Here is a 12,250-nt window from a genome sequence, read left to right on the forward strand (position 1 = left end):
GAGCTCTTGTCCCTACCAATACAGACCCATTATATCTTTCCCATTGAATATATCTCACTTATCTCAGTCTGTCCCCACCAGTGTGAGGCCTCTCCTCACCGAATCCTGCAGGTGGACAGGAAATCCGTTTTGATAGGTTCTCCATGTATCCTCACCCTGCCAGGCAGACTCCCAAATTCTCGGATTTCTATAACTATTGTTTGCAAATGAAAAACAGTATGTTGAGTGTTTGCTCCTAATGACCACGTAACAAATTATTATATAAATTTTCTTCAGTTTAAATTTTAGGGGTCATACAATAAAACTGCTGGCCCATATTACATTTTTGAATTCTGCTAAGAGAATCTTTTATTAATCTTCAGACAATTTTTCTTACCTATAAATATTAAGGTTTCAATTAGCTTGCTGGTATCTCTATGGTATTATTATTAATATTAATCACTCACAAATTTGTTTAAAAGTTAAAGGTAATTTGTTTTAATAACTAACAAATTTGATCTTTTTGTTAACAACCTGGAACTATAGAAATACAGAGAATATATAAATATAAGATATAACCTCTGCTCTAAAAAATGTTTAGGTCGTTAAATGATTCTTTAATCATTGTAAAAATTTACAGATGTCTTAAAATGTATAATTCACAATATATAGGAGAACTAGTAATAAATAAAACATTAAAATGACAAATTTTTTTTGAGGCAAAGCGAACAAATAAGATAATCTGAATCTTACTTGCTAGTTTTGCACCCACAAGTTCAGAAAGTAAATTACTTTAGAGGAAGTGGTTATTCCTGGAAGAATCAAAAACAAGAGCCAGTCAGAAAAAAAGAAAGCACACATTTTGTGAATTGTACATTTTGAATTATTTGTAAGTGAAATCGCATTTTTTCAGAGACTTCTTAATTTTTGTCAATGAACATTTCTTCAAATTACAAAGAACAATTTTCCTTGCTTCCATTTCTAAGTGCAGTTTTTGTTTCTATAATAAAAGTCTAGGTGCACAGTTATTATGGGGCCGTTTTAACAGGAAGCATTCAATATTCTGAATTGTCAAATGGGACAGTTTCACCCATGAACCCTTCCCAGTTGTTCTACCTTCCTTGATCTCTTTGCCTGTGAGCTTTCACGACTCTTACAGTTTATATAACATGCCTTTGTCCCATGGTTGTGTTGCCTTGAATCGTTTAATGTCTGTTAGATTATCTCCTGAAGTCAATGGTAAACTTTTTTTGAACAGGGATTATGTCTCTATTTATACATCCCCTATATACTTCCATAGTTCTGAAGGTCAAATTGTTAACTAAAAGATCAAATTTGTTAGTTATTAAACAGATTATCTCTAATGTTTAAGCAAAAAAATATTTATGTAAATGATTAACTTTTAACAATAAGACATCAAAAAATTCTTCATTTAAATGTTTCTCTTTCTTTCCTTTCTGAATTCAAGCTGTCAGTGGCTAATCAGGGATACAATCAGGTTAATGTAAACCTCAATATTTATAGATAAGGAAAATTATCAGTAGAAAAGAGAAGATAGCAAAATTGTTCTGTTAGTCTTTTTGAAATGTTTGCTATTTTCTATAAATGCACTTTTACACATTCTTGTCTCTTAGCATCTTTACTGGTGGATCGCTAAAAATAGCATTTCTTTTTATTTTCAATGCCGAAACATGTGTTACAACATGCAATTTAGGTCACTTAAAATAAAAGCAGACAAATCATTCATCTCTGGCCTAACACCACAATTTGTTGATTACTCCCAATAGAGATGGGCATGAATATAACTGACATCTGACAGTCAAATTTATTGAGGGAATAAAACACAAAGTTTGTATTAAAGATATCTATGTATTTTATAACATTCATATCAGATCATGATTTAAGAAATTGCTAGTCTATCCACTAGTGTTTCTTTTCCTCAACCCTAAATCTGTTCTGTGAGCAAACACTGAAGGTACAGTTTGCTGAAAAGTTGACACTGAAATTTAAAATATTAAAATACGTTTTACACCCTCTTTAGAGAACACTGTGGTATCTGCACATAACCATACCAACATGGATAGCGTAACCTAATTCAGAAGTGTGACTCTAACTGAAAACATCTTTATGAATCTGAAAATATTGTCCGGCACTTTCTTTTTCATACTTTTTCTCTTGAACAGGTGTCTGTCATTCAGCTTTATTAGTAATGAAACCATAACGGATAGTTACATTTGCATTTATTATTTGCACACGCACGCAGCCCTTGAGCCCATGGGCGGGTAGCCATCACGTGCTTCACTCCGAGCGCGCGGGCCTCCGTCAGTATTTCCTCCCCAGCCCGCCGGAGAACGGATGCCATTTCATTACACCGGCTGCTGTGCTGCGTACGATAAACCGGTACATATGTTACACACGCACTTGGCTCTGTATTCTCCGTATCAGGGAGAAAAATGCATTTGTTCCCTCCAAGAGCCATTTAAGTCCCAGGACTGAAATGAGAGCCAGGAAGAAGCGGGGAGCGCAGGGCGGGCGCCCTCTCGCCAGGTTTGCTGTCCTTGGGCGCGTCACCTTCTCAGTGAGTTCAATCCGGAGCCATAACAGGGCAGCCAGGCACGAAGCAATGATCTTTTGTTCATTAACTGCACGCCCCTGGATGTCAATATGCGTCTTGCGGTTCTGTGTGTGTGTGTGTGTGTGTGTGTGTGTGCGCGCGCGCGCGCTCTTCTCAAACAAACTCTGACCTTTAGTCAAAAGGAGAAAATTAGTCGTGGTCCTGCGGCAAGAGTTAGCTGGTGGGACTTGAATTGATCAGAATGAATCGTGGCTAGGACTGTGCCCGGGGAGCCTAAGACAGGGAGAAACAGCCGGGTAGGAATGCTGGGATGAAAAGCCACGTGTGAATTCCATTTATAATGAACAGGTGAATAGAAGATCTGCATGGAGAAAGAATGGATTAACCACGCCCGAGGACAGCGCTCCTGGCGGAGCCCCGACAGTGAGCTGCTCCTGTGTGTGCACCTGTGGGGGCCGCTGCCCTTTCTTTTCTTTGGAATTCAAGCTATCAGCGGCCCCTCCCTCATCAGGACAATGGTACCCTGTCCTCAGCACGTGTTTCCTCACAGTTTAGAGCACGGAATATCTTCATCCACTCAGCGCTGGCGTTTTTCCTAAGCTCTGTACACCTATGGCATGACCTCTGGGCCCGGTGAACTGACTTTTTAAACATTAGAAAGCAAAAAAAGGAAGAGAGAGAGAGAGAGAGAGAGAGAGAGAGAGAGAGAGAAAAGAAAGAAAAAAGGAAGAAAGGAAGGAAGGAAGGAAGGAAGGAAGGAAGGAAAAGGAAGGAAGGAAGGAAGGGAGGAAAAAGAAAGAAAAAGAAAGAAAGAAAGAAAGAAAGAAAAGAAAGAAAGAAAAAGAAAGAAAGAAAGAAAGAAAGAAAGAAAGAAAGAAAGAAAGAAAGAAAGAAAGAAAAAAAAAACCCACGTTCCCGCCCCGCCACGGATTAGCAGACACAGAGATGGTCCGCGGAGGCGAAGGAGGCGGCAGCATCCTCGTACAAGGCCCTCTCTCTCTTCCTCCGCATCCCTCGTCAGGCCAGGAGAAGGCGGCCCTCTCTCCATGTCACCTGCTGTCCCCATACATGCGGACGGGCCTGCTTTGCAAACTGACCACTAGAGTGACACAGAAGGTGTAGGCACCAAGTTCAGGCAGACGACAAAACTGAAGGGCAAGGACCGTGTGCTTGAGAAACGATTTTGAGGTGCTTTTCAAAACATTAAGGGCGTTTGGGCGTCGGTCCTGAACAGAGGCACAGAGAGCACCTGGAACAGATTAGGCGACATTTCAGTAACGTGGACAAGCAGTCCAGGCTCCCTGAAACCTGCCCTGATTTTCCCACGCGGGAGACGTGGCAGAGGGACTGCTCTTATCAAAAGAAAATTTTAGTCTAGTGCCTGATGCTCTGTAGCGTTTTGAAGGATTCAAATTACTGAATATTTGAAGAAAAGGCCATCTGAAAATTCTGAAATATTTGATCATTACCTATTCTGCTTACCAGCTGCAATATAACCAGCCATCCCCAAATGAAGGACATACAGTGTCACCCACTTCGTTGTGCTTAGATTTCCTGTGGATCGGGACTAACAATGGCGTCAGGAGTGGTAGTCAGCTAGGTGTCTGGGCTGTGCCTGGGAAGACATGAATGGCTGGAGGGGACACTCAGGTGACACTGGGCCCTTGGGGTGGGGTTTCTCCACCTCCAGGTCGGTCCCTGGTGTGGGGTGGCCAGAAGGCTCAGCTGGGACTGTCAGTCAGGCACTTACGAGTCCTCTCTGTAGGACCAGGGTTCCCCCAGGCTGGCTGCTGGTTCCTAGGGCTGTGTTCCGAGAGGGACCACCCCTCAAGCAAGCATTCCAAGAACGTCCAATGGGAACTGCACACCTCTGAGGACCTTGTGTACCTGGGAAGTCACAGAGCATCATTTCCTCTGTGATCTGTAGGTCAAAGTACTCAGGAGCCTGCCCAACTTCAAAGGAAGGGGTCAGAGACCTGACCTCCTCACGGGAGGGGCTGTCTTTCAAGAGTACCACATTATACCCACAGAGCAGCTGCTCTGTAACTTCGTTACACATTATTTGACTTCTCTTCTTCTCAAATGGGTATGAGCTCATGCAAGAGCAAGATTATGCTATTTTTAATCTTTAAAAAATAAATGTTATGTTCTTTTTCATTTTACTTTAGTTTTATTATTTATTGATTGAGAGAGAGAAAGAGAAAGAGAAAGAGAGAGAGAGACGGAGGGAGAGGGAGAGAAAGTATTTATTTGTTGTTCCACTTAGTTGTGCATTCATTGGTTGCTTCCCATGTGTGAGGATCAAACCTGCAACCTTGGTGTTTCAGGATGACACTCTGACCAGCTGAGCTAACTGGACGGGGCCAAAACTTTTAGGTTCTAATAAAATAGCTACAAAAAAAATAGACTTACTAAAAATATTGAATGAAGCAAGAATAATGTTGAAAGCCTACCTAGAGAAAATTAAAGAACTAATAATCAGTGACCATCAAAGCTACATGATTTATCTCTTGTTTAAAGTTGGTTATTTGTGTTGGAATAACTTGATAGGCATGAATCTAGTAAAATTTCATTCTTGAATCAGGTGACTTACACAAACTGTGTTTTCTTCACTCATGTTGCTGTTTCAGAGTTTTCCAAGGCTGGGCAGCTGGGAAGGGGACGGTCCTATCTGTGTCTAGGAAATCTTCATCAGATAAATACCCAGTAGACAACAGGAAAAGGCTCTGAAGAGAGTCTTGCCCTGCAGGTACAGACAGAGATATGGATTTATCTCCAGAAGAGGAGACTGTGACTCAAAACTTCACATGGCTTCCGTAGCTGCGCTCAGACTCACAGCCCTCCTGAGGGTCCTGGCGCTTTCCAGGAATGTTTGCCAGGAGTGTATGCCAGCCTCACTCGATCACGCCTTTAACACTTCTACTTAGTTACCAGCTCAGTACTGTTTCCTCACTACACGCTTGCAGCCCTTAGCCCAATCAGTCCATAGTTTGTCATAACAGTTACCTATGGTGAAACTTCATATTTTCTTGTTTATGTCTGTTTCTCTCACTAGGTGGTAAATTCTTGGGGGTTGGGGAGACTTTCTGCTTTCTTTCCTGCTACAATTCCAGTTCTTAGAATGGAGCCCGGGGGGAGAAAGTTCTTCAGGGAACCCTAAAAGCACAACAGTGGATTTAACCGCCGTGGATTTATGTACAAGTTCAGGATTTTTGTTCAGTATAGAATATCACAGAAATAATTAACAGATGGATTGATTACATCCTGAGAGATATTTGCAAAAAGTTTAATATTAAAACTACCAAGAATGTTTTCTAAGCAACAACAAAAACAACAAAAAGTGGGGAAATTATTAAGAAAATTGGCAAAGGATAGAAATAGGCACAGAATGACCGCTAACTTTGTGTAAAAAATCAGATAAACACAAAATATAACAAGAATAAAATACTATGTCACACCCATTGCGTTCACACAGTGAGAAAGATATAACCAAGTGTTGACAAGAATATGGGGGAATAATACTGGTTATCTACCACTTGTAGGAAAATGGTCTGGTGCAGCCTTTCCAGAGGAAAACACGTAGTTGTGAGTTCCAAAATGCTTATATCATATTATTCAACAATCCAGTATTTGTTATTCTGTTCTGTGAAGCCCTCTATTCTAAGCAGGAACACGCCAGATTATGTTTGTGGAAGGAGGAAATTGGAGGCAATTTAGGCTTTTCCTAGTAAGGGAGTGAATAAAAGCAAAATTTGTTGGTTCTATACTATAACGTACTTAACTGACATGTCTAATCGCAATACTTAACATTGATTAAAAAACTGAAAACGTGATTTGTGTAAAAACCTTGATTCAGTTATTTTAGCCTGTGGTAAAAATCAAATATGTTAAAGTATATTTTGATGCATAAAGACAAATGTTTATACTGACACATATTCTATTCATGATAAGTCTGTTTTTTGAAATGCCTCTATAAAGCGAAGTAGGATGTTCAGTATAATTCCCTGAAGTTCCTGCAGTCTAGGTTCTTCACTACCGGGCAGTTTTGAATATGACATGGACAATCTCTGGTTAAAGCAGTTTCCTTGTTGTCTTCCCAATGCCATCAAATACACAACGTATATAAAACACGCCTGTCACTGTAAATTGGAGAACTGACAGGCGGGTCATTCTGATTTTCTAATGCTAACCGGGAAACGAACACGTACCACGTCTAGGTCAGACTTGGGCAGGAGCAGGGTTTAATCACACCACCAGGCTTGGTGACTGGTCATCCCTCCTGTAACGTGTTTTATGCACAACCCACAATCATTTGTTATGCACTCCCTCCACTTTTCTGCCATTTTAGTGCTAAAATCTAAATTCAAACACTTTCATAAAACAAAAGACTATTTCGCCCATCTCTTGTGCCAGGTACATCACAGACTATGGCAGTTACTGAAGTTTCCTTAAAGTCACGCTGGTCTGGACCCATACCTTCTCTGTTTGCATTGTTCATTATTAATGAGAAATACTGACGGGGAATGCAATGTAGATATAAGAACATTACACCCTGGCTGGACCGCTCAGCTGGTGAGAGCATCGTCCCGAAGCACAGAGGCCAGTTTGATCGCCGGTCAGGGCACAGACAGGAGCAGATCAACATTCCTCTCTTTCTCTCCCTCTCTCCCTTCCTTTCTCTCTAAAATCAATACAAAACACATTAAAGAATAAACAAATAAGATACAAACATTAGAACAGGGGTCCCCAAACTATGGCCTGCGGGCCGCATGCGGCCCCCTGAGGCCATTTATCCGGTCCCCGCCGCACACCCGGAAGGGGCACCTGTTTCATTGGTGGTCAGTGAGAGGAGCATAGTTCCCATTGAAATACTGGTCAGTTTGTTGATTTAAATTTACTTGTTCTCTATTTTAAATATTGTGTTTGTTCCCATTTTGTTTTTTTACTTTAAAATAAGATATGTGCAGTGTGCATAGGGATTTGTTCATAGTTTTTTTATAGTCCGGCCCTCCAACGTTCTGCGGGACAGTGAACTGGCCCCCTGTGTAAAAAGTTTGGGGACCCCTGCATTAGAAAATACTTCCCTAAATAATTGAAAATGGGTTATAAAAAGGTGATATCATAATTCTTAAATAAAATCCAAATACGATTGATAATTGTATTCATTTGCCAAGAATTAAAATCTCATTAGATAATGGTGCAAAATAACCTACAGGATAAAGTGCCCATGAGAGTAACTAATAGTTTTCTCAGTATATAATGTTAAAAGCTGAGCAATTAATAATATAGAGTTGGCTGGCAGCAAACTGTGTTTGCACATAATGAAATTCACACAGACATATATTCTTCTGGAAACCAGAAAGCATAGTATTTTACAGAATTTGTCTATTCTTTGGAAGAATTATTTTAGGGATAATTTGATCTTGAGCTTTCTGCTTCTGTTATATGGGGTTTATTCAAGATAACGTTTAAATTGCAGGAAAATACAAGTTATCGATTCTTATTGGTTGATTTATTTGCTATTCTATCACTCTTGAATTTTCAGAGATTTTTCTTAAAAGATGTGTGTATTTTGCTATCCAACCTCCCAATATTTTGCATGATATTTAATATTGATCTATATCTTCCTTTTTGTCATGCTGGAGTTTCAAAATGCCAGCATGTGCTATAACCTTTGTATATTACAAATAAAAATATTTGCCATTCTTTAAAGTACCATGTTATCTGTGGCTCATTTTCCATCAAAATTAAATCCACATAATACCGTAAGCATCATCTTATCACATTTTGTTCCCATAGAAGCATTTAACAATATAAATCATTGTGCTGGGTGTTCTGTCACGTGTTATTAGGGAAAAATAACTAGCTTTTAAATGAGTTTAGTTGTAATTATAACAGTACTTATCCTTCTTCTCCTGAGGACTTGATTTCTCAGATGGTCTATTTTTATCCTGACATTTTTGTCTGTCCTGTGAGTTTCATCACGGGGAAGAAACAGCAGTTTGTCTTAGAGCAGCTCAATTTCGATCTCCAGGTGACAAGCTGATAATTCTTTCCTTTGAAGAAGCTTTTAATATGATGGGTTAAATGTCAAGAAAAAAAAAACAACAACCTCCCATCATATATTGAATCTTGCTAACCTAATTTTTTTTAATATAAATGACATACTGACATTTGATTTTTTAAAATTGTTCTTCTTATAAACATATGTAAAGACCTTAAAAATAATGTATTTATTTAGGTATCTTGTATGTTGGTATACATATTTAGTGTAATGTCAACATTTTTATAAATACAAATGAAATCATCACTTTAAAGTTATTCACGCACCTTTAGCTGTACCTCTAGCTTAAAGAGAAAAACAATCTCTAGACTAAAAATCCTACAATAGTCTTTTTCACTTTAATTTTAAATATGGTATCTATTATAAAAACATGAAGGAGAGAAAAGACTAATTAATAGACTTGAAAAAGAAATAACTTTTTTTTTTTTTTGTATTTTTCTGAAGCTGGAAACGGGGAGAGACAGTCAGACAGACTCCCACATGCGCCCGACCGGGATCCACCTGGCACGCCCACCAGGGGCGACGCTCTGCCCACCAGGGGCGACTAGAGCCACTCTAGCACCTGGGGCAGAGGCCAAGGAGCCATCCCCAGCACCCGGGCCATCTTTGCTCCAATGGAGCCTTGGCTGCGGGAGGGGAAGAGGAAGAGAGAGACAGAGAGTAAGGAGGGGGGGGTGGAGAAGAAAATGAGCGCTTCTCCTGTGTGCCCTGGCCGGGAATCGAACCCGGGTCCCCCGCACGCCAGGCCGACGCTCTACCGCTGAGCCAACCAGCCAGGGCTAGAAATAACTTCTTATTAGACAAAAAGAAAACACATTTTAAATAGGAGAGTTTAAAAATGGATTATTCAATGTTACCAGCTCCTTTGATAGACTCCACACAACAATATTTTGGAAACCCAAACATTCTTCAATATTTCTTAAGGAAAACAAAATATTATATTGTTTACTGTGTACATAGGTCACTAATTATATGACAAAGATTTATCTACTAAGCTCCTTATCAAAACTGAAAGGTGATTTTTTTTTCATAGCTTTACAACATATAAGACATGAAATACGGCTCAAAAGGAGTTGGGACTCATGAATGTCACATAACTTCAAAATGAGAAATAGTCATGAGGTTTTTAGCTTATTGTATAAATACCACAATTACATTTTACACTATTCTATCATTCCAACCAGTCTGCACTTACTCTCTCTCTCTCTCTCTCTCTCTCTCACACACACACACACACACACACACACACACACATAAGAATATTCAAAATGTCTGCTCTGATCCTGACCAGGTAGCCTGGTTAGTTCGAGTATCATCCTGATCCACCAAAGTTGCAGATTTGATCTGGTCTGGGCACCAATGAATGCATAAATAAGTGGAACATTAAATCAATGTGTCTTCCTTTCTCTCTCTCTCTAAAATCAGTCAACAAGATTTTTTTTAAAATAGCTGTTCTGTGCTCTTGTTGTGATAACCACTAGCCACATGCAAACATTTAGGTTTAAAGTTAATTAAATTAGAATAAAATAAAAAGTTCAATTCCTCATTTGCACTATTCACATTTCAAGTGTTCAAAAGCCATTTGTGGCTGTTGGCTACCACACTAATCAGCATTGGCTTCAAACATCTCCATTATCACAGAGAGTTCTATTGGAAAAGGCTGCTAATGAATTTCCCATTGTGGAGGAAGTATTTTGAAATACATTTGATTATTTCATAATGTTGTCTTATTACACATTCAGCATTTTAATATCTAGTTACATATTTCTGTCCTCTAGCATAGAGCTGTGATGTACAATCTATATATATTTTATAGGCTTTAACTTTAAAAACATCGCCATTGCTGTTTGCTATGAAGTTCATGTTCTTAATCATGTGCCCGTGAAATAACGGGGCACTTGCTGCTCACTAATCACAATTTAGAGTAACAAAAAGACGTTTGTTTTTTTTTAGGGGGAGTGAAAGTGAGCTTTTATGTTTGGTTGCTTGCTTTAGTAATTAAAAATGTTTAATTCATTTGCCACAAAATGTTTAAAGGCAAGCTTTTTTTAAAACACAGTTGTTGCTTTATTGAAACTTTTATCTTTGAATATTTTTTTGAGACTGTCTTGTTCTATAATTGCATCAGATATCTGACATTTTAAATAATCCTTCGAAAAAATCAGCTTTTTCTGATATGAAAAATTCTTGGTGATAAAGGCCATAGAAATTTCAAACAGCAGGATATTTATGGTATTAAAACACAAGGGGGACAGTTTACAAGGCCAGTGTGATATACTGGGTGTCATTCTAAAATTTGCATTTGTTGATTTTAGAGAGTTGAGGAAGAGGAGGAAAGAGAGAAAGACAGTAAACTCAGTGACTAGAGGTGCCCTGGCTGGGGACCAAACCAGCCACTTCTGTCCTCAGGCCAACACTCTAACCAGTTGAGCTATCTAACCAGGGCAGGTAGGTGTGTTTTCTTTGTTTGTTTGTATTTGTTTATTTTTTTGTGAAACAAAGAGACAGAGACAGACAGACAGACAGAAAGGGAGAGAGATGAGAAGCATCAACTCGTAGTTGCGGCACTCTAGCTGTTCATTGATTGCTTCTCATACGTGCCTCGATGGTAGGTATTGTTTTTTAGATGATCAAGTTCTTTAACCTAAAATTATTTTATATAAAATTAATTGCTTATCGATGTAACTTCATTCCCCTTAGAGAGAAGTTAAACTGACATTCGGGAAGGTGACCTGCATTTACGCGGCTAGTGGTCACGGAGTAAGGGATGCAAGCTGAGGTCCACTCTGCCTGTGAGTTTTGTGGGGTCATAACTCCCAGCCTGCAGGCTTTCTAACAGCAGGGGCTGCCTTCATGCTGTGCCCTGTATCCAGGACCAGCACTTAGCAATCACTCATTCAGTACGCCCAATGGCTGAGGGGACACATTATCATACCTACTACAGAAATGTCCCTCCTGAGCTACACTTGAACGTTATGTTCTGATGCCATCGAAGGAAGTCCCTGCGGCTGTGGGAAAGCACTAGAACTGAGAGAGTGACCAACCTGTTCCTGCATGCCTCTTGTATAAAGACTCAGTGGCAAATTCCCTTTAGAAAAGACTTGTCTCTCTTCAGGATGTCATATCACCGTGCACTCAACTCTGCCTACCCAGACTCGAATCCTGTCCCCATCAGGGACCCTCTGAGAGACTTGATATATGTCACTCGAGCTCTGTACTGAGATGAAAAACTCACGGAAAAGCCTGTCCTAAGATAAACGCACTAACGGCCGATGATGTGGTTTTCTCAAAGCGGAGGGGCACATTAGGGGCAGAAGTTAGGTGCAATGTACTGACAGGAGCAGGAAGTGACCTCTAAGAAGTGAGAATGCGGAAAGGAATAAAACACACAGACATTTCAGCTTTTCCTGGCTTTCATTTTGTATAGAATGATTCTGAGTTCTATGTCTTAGAGAATGTAGTCCTTTGCTACGTTGATTTCCTGCAATGTATTCCATTCATTGTCATAATTCCGTTTAAGCATCTAATGATATATACTTCTATTTACAAATATGCCTGCGCTGCTGCAACACCCCCCATCCATGAATCTTTTGTGTGGTTTCTTGGTGCCAACATTTACCCTTTTGGGAGGC

The sequence above is a fragment of the Saccopteryx bilineata genome, chromosome 6 (assembly GCF_036850765.1).
Source record: "Saccopteryx bilineata isolate mSacBil1 chromosome 6, mSacBil1_pri_phased_curated, whole genome shotgun sequence".
Taxonomy (NCBI): domain Eukaryota; kingdom Metazoa; phylum Chordata; class Mammalia; order Chiroptera; family Emballonuridae; genus Saccopteryx; species Saccopteryx bilineata.